Genomic DNA, 9,635 nt, shown 5'->3' on the forward strand with positions numbered 1-9,635 from the left:
TGGACCTCATGACATCACCGTTCAACCGTAGGTTCAAGTTTAATTCACTTACACAGATGGGAGACAGGCTAAAGGTAAAACCTGAATGAAATAAGTGAAGATGGAGCAGCTGCAGATGGCTCTACAGAGGGCGCGAGGGGTCACTGAATGGTTGGATGAGAAAAGGAAATGATGTGAATCATATGCTATGGCCCTCACAGTCACCAAATCATAACTTAATTCAACACCTATGGGAGAGTTTATATTGGTTTATCCTTTGAAGTCTCCCTTCAATCAAAATCAAGCCTAACCTTGTTAACATGTCCACATGGTGTTTTTGAAATAATGCAAAAAATATCATGGGAGGAATAAGTAGTCAATAGCATGTGTAGACCTATATTTCCACCTGGGGAACTGCACCTGGAAACTGCAGTGAACCAACAATAGTCTCAGAGTTTATATTAAAGGGACAACGAGGAGTTTCTATTTGGTTATAAAAAAGTCTCACGTTAATGTGGACTTGTTAATGGCTCCATTTTCGATAAATATATCGTTTTATCTCTATCGTTATTTTGTTATTTTAATTAATGGTGGAAATGCTGGTCGAGCCAACCAGCGTTTCCTTACTTTTGGTTTCGCGGACGCTCATGAGAATAACGCCGCCATATTGCCGTTTATGGTCAGAACTACAACGGTATCTGAACCTCTTTGAACCTCTGACTTTAATTCTTGATGAATGAAAATATGAATCCGTCTTGCGCCGGTCGAAGAATTCTACGGTGTGCGCGGAGGCTCATAAATGTAGTGTGAAAACGCTTCGCTTTTCCAAAATTCCTTGTTGTCCCTTTAACACATTATGTTCCCCGGGTCCTATGTTCCCCGTTTTTCCCAAAAAGGTTCCTATGTTCCCCACTGTTGCTGGTCAATGGGCTCTCTATACTTATCTGGACTCTATCTATAGCCACTACCTGGTCTTTTTACTAAACTTAACCAACTCCTTTCTTCATTGCCTAAACCCAACCAATGGGACAATTACACTTCTTGCTCAAAGTCACAACTCAACTTCTCACTCAAAAATAGGCAAAAATCTGCTAAGTCACAACTCCACTTCCATGGGACCAAAAATTGCATGTTCCCCGGGTCCTTTTGGGAAAAAGTGGGGAACATAGGACCCTTTTTCTAAAGGGTCCTACAGTATGCTCCCCGGTCCCATACAAAGTGGGGAACATAGGACCCGGGGAACATACAGTAGGACATGACTGCTAGTCTGTGAGTTTGTGTCTCTAGAGTCTCTCTCATATTTTCTCATACCACTAACCCTCTTGAACACTGCTCTTTCACCTGTCAACTGAAATCTTTTCAGGACACAGTGGGAGTTAGAGGGTAAAACTATGTTAGCCACTGCGAGTAAGCTAACAAACAACACAAAAGTAGGACTAGCTTACCATTCCTGACACATCTTCACTGGTGCACCACAAACTTTCAATGAGTCATTGGTATAGGCCTAATATTTTTGGCTGCGGCCAAGGCTCGAGTCCAGCATGTGGTGCCTAGTGGCAGTTCATCCCCAGTCTATGTCTTTTCCATTGCTGCTTTGATGAAAGCAATAAAAGAAAAAGAGAAAAAGAAAAAGAAAAGAAAGTTCTTAAAGGGATAGTTAAACATTTTGGCAAATTGGCCTATTACCATGATCCCTATAGTCATAGCGGTAGGTTCATTACCTTTAGGTATCGGTGCATGTTGTTTTGAGACGCGAGCTGCTCAACGAACACAGTAGCTGCGTTTCCATTACAGATTTTCGCAAAATAAAAGCGATATTTCTGAAACTTCGAAAAAGTGCAATTGCTATTTGCGGGTGTTTCCATTGAAAGGTGTTTTGCGAATGAGCCGTAATGCGTCTTGCGTTTCTATGGTGACGGCACAGCAATCTCAGCTGCCGACAGCTGTTGCTGTTATTGTTTTTAACAAAGACAAAAACAGCGCTTGATTACTGAAAGGCAAAGCCCGTGTGGTGCTGCAGCGGCTACAAATAAGGGCGCACTCACACGGGCCAGTTGTTCCGTGCTGAAGCTCTAATGCCCCTCCTCTGTCCCCCGCTGGCCCGCACTCACACCACCTCCAACCCAAGCTGCTCAAGCACGGTTGCCTCCGTTGATATAGAGGGATTATTTGTTTACCAACACGGCGGATGTGCGCATTAACCTGACTGCAGAAAGAACGGAGCCTTTTAAACACCAGCAGTGATGAGGCGCTGACAACAATATAGGTGGTGGTGTCCACACACCCGTACTGGTTTATGTGACTTAAGGTGACATGTCGGCGCAGGAGGGAGTGGGAGCCTGGATGCGAGCCAATCTCCTTCAACCATGCACGGAAAAGGGGAACGATAGGAAAGGTTTTTCTAATTTATTGAGAAACAATGCCCAGGTCAGCAATGCATGACAATAAACATGTGGTTCATTTGTCCCCTCAAGTTACATAAACCAACACAGCGTGGACACACACAACTCCGCTGACGCCGGTGATGTGTAGAAAAGCGAAAAAAGTGTTTCCATTACACTTTTGCGATACACGTTTGTATCGATACGTCTCAAAAACCACCTCATGAGAGCGCAAAAACTTTTTTGCGATATTTGAGAGTTTTTTCGAAATGTAGGTGTTTCCATTACCAGTTTTTAATTTCGATATTTAGGTTTTGCGCATTTCAAGGGGTAATGGAAACGCACCTAATGTTGGACCCAGAGCGACTACGCTCAGGCTGCAGCGGTGGCATCATTCATCCTATTAGACATTTTTCTACTACTTCAATGAGTTCAGAAACATTACTTTAAGGTAAAAACTACATAGTGGGGCTTGAAAAGACAGAGAGGAAGAGGCGATGCAAAAAAACCCAACAGTAAACATGGGATCATCGTTGACTGATGGAGAGAAAGCTCCGCCAAGATGAGCCTGAGAGGCGATGCTGCTGATACAGCAGAGTTTATGTTGAACAGGTAACCATTGGTTTTTATTGTGGAAGTTGTGACTTGTGAATCCGACATTGTTACTCTGCATTCAAAGCTGGCGCCAGCTCCTTTTTTTTTTTTTTTTTAAGTATATATATTTTTTGGCTTTTTGCCTTTATTCGATAGTCCACAGTATAGATAGACAGGAAAGGGGGAGGCAGAGAGAGGGGGAATGACATGCAGGAAGGGTCTGGCCGACGCGGGATTCGAACCGGGGCCGCCTGCGTTGAGGACTGTAGCCTCTACATGGGGCGACCGCTCTACCCACTGCGCCACGCACCGCCCCGTCATGTTTGGTTCCTGCTGGCAGGCTTGTTGCTCTGCTCTGCTAATGGTTCTGCTGAGGCTCCAAGGGGAGGGCCATACGAGCTTGGAGGGGAGAGGTGTGTGTGTGTAAAATCTGTCTCATCGTCTTTCAAATCATAGACCATAGCTCTAAAGGTAATGAACCTACTCCTAGGGATTATGGAAAAAGTTCAAATGTTGAACTATCCCTTTAATAGGGTTCCGCTACATGCTTCAATGTGTTTCCAGTCCATATTTTCCTATTATCCTCTTTTTATGTGATAAAACCATGGAAAACAAAATACCTAATCATCAAGTATTTTTACTTTGATTAAAACATCTTTCTTTTTTTTTTGCGCTGTAGAAACTTTGTTATAGCCTAATCTTTGCATTGTCATCAGTCAAAAAATACATTAATTGTGGCAACTTTAAACATAATGACTACTCATGTCTCCAATTATTCTCATGATCTCATATATGTTAGATGATACATGTAGAAACCATCCATAAATGTAATCAGAGGAGACAGGACAAAATTGCAGAAAATTGTCTGTTTCTTCATGCTTTTCAAGGGATATGGTTGGTCTGCAGTTAAGCTCTAATACAAACATGATATTTAGTGCCAAAGGACTTGATCTGCCACATAAACCCTGCTGCCCCAACCATGTTGATGAATGTTGGAGTGCCAGATGAGGCCTGAGTGTACTTTATGTTGGTACACAATATAAATCCAAGCTGTCAGCCCCACAGCACAGAAAGCAGTATCCCCAAGGTCTTTTGTCAGTTGCCTTTAGTATCCTTAGGTACAAAGCCATCAGAGGTCAGTTAAGTCAATAACGGTACCATGTGCATTTACTGACGTCACATCACATGCTTCTAGCTCCGATCTTTCATTAGGTTACCTCGCATTGCCATCTCGAGAATTCCTCGGAAACACGTAAACATGAAACAGGATGAAGGACACAACCTGAGGATTGTTGTTTACAATGAGCGCATGCGCAATGTGTGTGCATGTGTCTGCATGTGCGTGTGTGTGTGCATGTTAGTGTTTATGAGTGTATGGTCTCTATGTGCGCTTCAGCATGTGTGTGTGTGTGTGTGCATGGCTGTGCACGTCTGCATGTGACACTTCACTCTGAATATGGCCACTCAACCCACATCAAAGGCCACATGCTGATTACATTTTTTAGGCCAGGCTGAGGGGTTATCGATGTTATGTTCAGGCTGGAGGTAAGTGAGACACACAAACAGCTCACAGACGCCGTAATAGCAGTTTGAAGCCTGAGGAGCTGCTGCATTCAAGCTGTGTCAGGCTGTTACTCAGACATGTGTCAGTCAGTCGTCCATTACACATACAAAACAGACAATAACACTTTCAGACTGCCTGCTGCATCTCATCATGTGCTACCAGCTCCCTGCTGCTTTATCCCCAATCTTACTCACAGACGAGGGGCCAGCCCTCACTTACACAGCTTGTTGTTGCTCTAACAGGATGCTTGTGAAGAGTGGAACAGGGTCCACTACAGTGGCTGTGTAACTCTATTGAAAAGTATTTTGGGCCATCGGTGTATTTTTGTCCACGCTGTGACGCACACACAGAGAAAGGCCCCTCAGTTTGCTAAACTTTTAAAAATGTTATCACCGCATCACTTCTCCAAATCATATAAAGCCTCCTGGCATTAAGTACTGTTTTTTCACAGAGCAATTCAGCATGAGTGCTTGGACTCAGAAATATTCCACTTTATTTTTAAAGAGGGGGATTTGTTTTTGTTTGTCCTTATTTTTAAGCCAATCAATTCTGAGAGTTTGATATGTGGTATTGATTTATTCAACAGAGAACAACTATGATGGTGTAGGAGAGTAAAAACCTATGCTGATTTCATGTTCTGATGCTTAAATACAGAAAAACCCTGAAACTACCCCCCTACAAATGTTGCAGCACACAAGAAACATTCTCTCCCATTTGCTATAAATTTCTTCACATGTTGGTAAATTAATTAAAACTATCTTCTTGGTTGCAGTGCAGCTGCTCAGAAAAGCAGCCACAAAGTTGTCATTCTTCTGCTCAAACATCTTGCCAGAGGCGTGACTTACAAAAGCGTTTTCTCTTCAAATGAGCAAGACCTCTTTGGAGAGTTGAATATGAACTTAAGTTAGTTAACTTAGTTAGCATAGGAAGTTTAAGCTTTACAGAACGTCTGCCATAGCTCTCATGTTCACAAATGAGAACAAATATGAAGACCATAAAAAAAAAAATTCAAACACCCAGAGAGTCATTGACTTGCAGATGTTTCACAAAGAAAGAAACTCATCTTTCACCACGTTTCACTCACTTCCTTCATGATTTAGCCATCCAAGGCAGTGTAATCTAAGTTGGTTTAAGCTTAGCAACAGGGAGTCTACAGCTGTGGTGTGGTCTTTCTATCCAGATACTGAATGCGCAGTAGGAGAGGGGTTTTACGCCAAAAACTGCAAAATATAGAATTTCGGTAAAAAATCTGAGTTTGGGAACAGTCACCCACACAGAAAGCTCTTTGTTTGAGGTCAAATAAAACAATCGCTTTGCGGCTCTCAGTCTGAGGCTTTCTCTGACAACTAAGACAGAAAACTTCCTTGTAAATCACTGAGGAGGAGCCCAGAGATGTGCAGCGAAACTGGGTCATTCTGGTTATACCCTTGTTAGATTTAATCAGTTTGAGTGTCTCTTACACATTTTTTACTGCATGTGGTGAAATGTATTTGGTCTGTTTTAAGGCTTTTTGTCCCATGATAAATTAGTTAGGAAATGTACATATGCATATTATTTGAGCGGTCTGTCACAGTTTATCAACACCAAATAAATATTGGCCCCTGCGGGAATAAAGCTGAGCTTTGGCTTTGAAACCTTCCGCTACATGTTGGAAAGTGAAACTGGACAAAACCTGTAAATACAAGATTATTCATTTAGACCATATTCCAATTCTGGCAAGGCATTTAAAATAATCATTGTCTTATTATCAGTATTTGTAAGTTATAGGTTGAAATTGCAAGCACAGTGTCACTTCCCATAAAACCTTTGAATTACAAAATATTACATTTTCATGAAGGAGCTTTGTTGTAACCCTCATGGCCATGCACAGATCATTATACAATGTAATGTGGTTTTAGAGCATTTAAATAGTGTTTTTACCAGCTGCAACAGTGCGGCTGGTATGGCTTTCACCTCGTGAGTCTGTGTGCGTGTTTGTCATTGTAGCTTAATGTGGTCCATTTCGAGCACTTTGGAGGTGTGTAGTCGACATCAAAACAAAGTTTGAGTTCGAAAGTTGAAAATAATCTTGCACTAATGTCATCAGCCTGTTGCCCCAGCTTGTGTGATCCCATCAGTGGAAGTTCAGGATTATGTTTCACAACCTGAACGTGTACATAACAGTGGTTTGGATAGAGAGGGAAAAGATTTGATTAACAGGCTGTTACATCTTGATCGTGAGCACGTTTGCTAAAGTCAGTAGTCATGTCTTTAGTCTTATAATGTTCGGAAAAACTTTTTGCACCAATTACTTGGTTACTTAATTATCATATCACAAGAAGTCCCTGCACAACCAGAGACAGCAGGTTGCAAACAAGCATTACCTTTATATTCACAAACATGTTAGTTTATGATGACGATGACTTAAAATGTAACAAAAAGAATATAATCTTAACCCAACTTAATCTTTTTCCAGTGCAACACAAAGTGATTCTATACTCATTTATGTCGTGTTTATAAAACACTCCATTGTCTGGCAGTAATAACAGCTCCAATAATCAATGCCACTTGTAGAGAAACAATATGAAGACTCAGTAAAAAACAAACACTAAGAGCTGTAAACTGTGCTCAGCACATTAGTTTCATGATTTGTACAAGAATTCAGTTAAATATATTATCGCTATTAAATAAATTAATCAAGTGACTGATGTTTTCAAACTCAGTGTTACTCGTGTAGCAGATTTGTCATGTGTGGCAAGTACTGCAACACCATCTGAGTCAGTACAAAAAAATGTCTTATCAGCACCTGAAGTAATGGAAGAAAACCTCTAATTCACATTTTCATACTGTCTAGGTTTGAATATTTTATTTCTTCTGGGTCTGATTTTCCGCTTCATAGCTCATAAATTCAAGGAACGATCTAAAATATCAGATGTTTGGTCCTTCACTGTTGGTCTGTTTGTCTTGAAACAAGCCGTTTCCTCACATCTGTGTCACCTGGCAACAGTGAATAAATAAAAACTTGTATTTGTTGTATACGTGTCATCCACTTTACATCATATCTCATGCTGGTATTAATTACAATTTTGAAAGAAAAGTCCCAAAATGTTTAATGTTTTCCTTATAAATCAGGTCCTTGATGTCAAACTGGATACTCCCTGGACCTTATTACTCCCCACTTAAATCCAGTTTATGGTTGTAGTCAAAAACATCCATAATGCAATAAAATCATACAGCAGGAAACGTTTTCCATATAGCACTAAACATTATAGAAGGATCATCTTTTCCATGTTAAATGTTGTCAGGATTTGTGGCTGCTGGAATAAAAGGAAACTAATTTTTTTAATATATTTTGCATATGGGACTTCTAAATCCCTTTCCTGAAATCTTCATGACAAAACCAGACACAACAGTGCGGTGAACTAAAATGACACGGAAAACAGGAACATCATTCATGTCGTTCCACATTTTACAAGTGAAAGAAGAGGAGGAAAAAGAAACTTTATTTGTTATTGGTCAAAGTAGAACTGAAAAAAACTTGATGATTTAAATTGAAAAGAATTGTGACCTATTTTTCAGCTAATTCTTAGTTATATGTATATTTTACAATAAACACAGAAAATACATGCAAATATATGAAGCACAAGCTGAGAGGCTGGTGGCTTGCAGGGTGGGGGTGATGAACCTGGTTTGGACACGGTTGTTGTTGATCGCTGTGTCAGTAGCGAGCGCAGAACTGAGCCAAAGCTGAATAAAAACATCCATCTATCTACAACACAGTTTAAAAAAACGAGATGTTTCCGAGATTGTTTGTACAGAGATGATTAATGAAAACAATAGCCAACATGCCACGGTTATTAAAGTCTGGAAAAGTCTTTAAAAGATCAGAATGACAGTAATCCTGCTTCCTGCAGTGCCAGGGTGGAGTCCTGCATGCTCCATAGGATTTAAAGAAAATGTAAACACTGCAGGCCTGAAGTGGCGGATCATTATATGGTTGTGGAGACTGGAGAGCTCATGCGGGGCAGTGTGACTCCTTGTGGGTGGGTGAGGGGTCAGTGCAGGGAGATGAACGCTGGGGAGAACACCAACAGGGGTTAATGTTGTTTACTTTCTTCTTCAAGTGGCCATTGTGTTCGCTTCCACCCATCACATGACACCTGGTCACAGTCTCCTCATCAGGGTTGTCCTCGACCCTCCACTTCCACCATCACAAAGACACACACACACACACACACACACACAATCACGCACTCAGACACACACAATGGGCCGCTTGTTATCCCCAGTGAGTGTACAGGAAGCTCCCCTCCAGATTTGAGTTGACTGAAGAGGGCTCAAATCATGATGTTGGCATGGTTCCGCATGTGCCCCTCACTGACCCTGAATCTTCATCAATGGGCCATTGATGCAACTCTTAATTAGGTGGCAGCACCTCCTGCCCTGCTCCCATTATTAATCCAATCAACACTGAAACTGAGAATATGGTCGTGGTGAATCAGTCATTCTTTGCCTTTTCCTTTTTAAGCGTTAATGTCTGTATAATTAGTGATTAACATGTGCTCAACTGAAACTGTTGCTGCTATAACTTGAGACAGTAGCCAGTCCTATGGTCGTTAGGAGAGCTTGTAATCATTAACATACCATAAAAACGCATCATGAGGCTTTTAACCTCATGCTGACTTCTAACGGCCACAGACTTTTCTCTTCTAATGAAATCCTATTTCCCCACCCCAAAACAAGTCATTTTAGGAGGAACTTGTCACGGTTGCACTGTTTAATAGAGTTCATATGCAAGTTTACACAACAGGAAAAATATCAGATTTGCTGACGTTAGGTATTTGTCCCAGACTGGGGACACTGAGTCTGAAAGTTTGATGACATCTTGTTATTTCATAAAATTGATCAACAGTGACGTCTATTTGAAATTAGCTGTGGATGCAAACTCATGGGAAGCACTGAACACTGAACAGGGAATGAGAATGGATGGTATTCTTGTGTTTTCCTCAACAATATCATCTCTCACACTTGAAGGGGTGTAATTTATGCTGTTGTTGTTTTTTATTGACCACAGAATCATTTTCCACATAAATCTTAAAGCCCTCTGTGTAGTAGACGGTTGAAGAGCAGCAAAGGAA

This window comes from Trachurus japonicus, chromosome 10, assembly GCF_045865225.1.
Source record: "Trachurus japonicus isolate A0001 chromosome 10, Traja_1.0".
Lineage (NCBI taxonomy): Eukaryota > Metazoa > Chordata > Actinopteri > Carangiformes > Carangidae > Trachurus > Trachurus japonicus.